Here is a 1,382-nt window from a genome sequence, read left to right as displayed (position 1 = left end):
TGCGATAATTTTGAAAAATTTACTGGTTAAGTCATTATGTCAGCAATCATTTCATACGTGCTTAGGTAACTAAGTTTAATTATGCCCTCAGCAAGCTTTTCACGGATGAAGTAGTTCTTGACATCGATGTGACTTGCGAAGTCGGCATACCTTATTGGTTGTATCATCAAAGCACTGTGGTTGTCGCATGTGAATCTCGTCGTCTAACTCGCCCTGTAAGAAGGCTGACACTGCAACAGTCAAGCCGAATTTAACAGCGGTGGCCAAAAAAAAGCGGATTGATGAATATCGTGCAACTGGGGAGTACGTTTCGTCGTAGTCGATGCCTCTGACTTGCGAGAAGCCTTTTACTACAAGACGTGCCTTGTATCGGTAATTGCGCCATCTGAGTTCCTTTTTACCTTAAACACCCATTTGGAGTCAATGGCTTTTCTTCCAGGTCTGCTAGCTCCCAAGTGCCGTTTTGCATTAACGCGTTATACTCACTTAGCATAGCATCGTTCCACTCTTTGCTATCTGCGCCGCTCAGCGCCTCCCGTACGGTTAATGGTTCATTAGAATTACTTACTGCTGCTATCAGCCCGAAGCTTGTTGTTCCATTCATTGCTTGGATGTTACTTTCATCGTCAGAGATTTGAATGACTGACATCTCGCATGATGAATGATGCTGAGGATTCTCCTCCTCACTGACACTATCATCACCCTCACTGAATCCGAAAAAACCAAATTGATCAACAGAAAAATTATTGCCAACATTTGAAGCATTCGATGTTTGTTGATGCGAAGTGTACTCATTCGCAACTTGAACCTGTGATGAATTTCGGTTTTCGCTGATTTGAAAATTTGATAAACCCTCACTTAATCCAAGAGATCCATCGTCATCACTGGAGTAAGCGTTTTCATCGAAAGCTTCGATTCTTTGCGCGTTTGCATTTCGTGCTTCTGTACATGGCGCTTTAGTTTCGAAAAATAATACATCACGACTTATTACTGTTTTCTTTGTTTTGCTGTTATACAATTTATACGCTTTTGCTGTTTCACAGTAACCCAGAAAAATGCATTCGTATGATTTCGAATCTAGCTTGTGTCTTTTCTCTTTTGGTATATGTACCATGGCCTTACATCCAAAGACTCGAAGAGAAGTTAAATCCGGTTTCAGCGTGGTCTAAATTTCTTCTGGCGTAGTATTTTTCATCTTTCTGCATGGAGTTCTATTTATTAAAAACGCTGCTGTGGCTGCTGCCTCTGCCCAAAATTGCATGTGCAAGTTTGCATCATACAGCATGCAGCGAACTTTTTCTATGATCGTCCGATTCATGCGCTCGGCAACGCCATTTTGTTCAGGTGTATATGGTGCTGTAAACTGATGTACAATTCCCTGC

The sequence above is a fragment of the Rhagoletis pomonella genome, unplaced genomic scaffold (assembly GCF_013731165.1).
Source record: "Rhagoletis pomonella isolate Grant_MI unplaced genomic scaffold, Rhpom_1.0 Rhpom_scaffold_00005, whole genome shotgun sequence".
NCBI lineage: Eukaryota > Metazoa > Arthropoda > Insecta > Diptera > Tephritidae > Rhagoletis > Rhagoletis pomonella.
Note: the sequence above shows the minus strand (reverse complement) of the source record.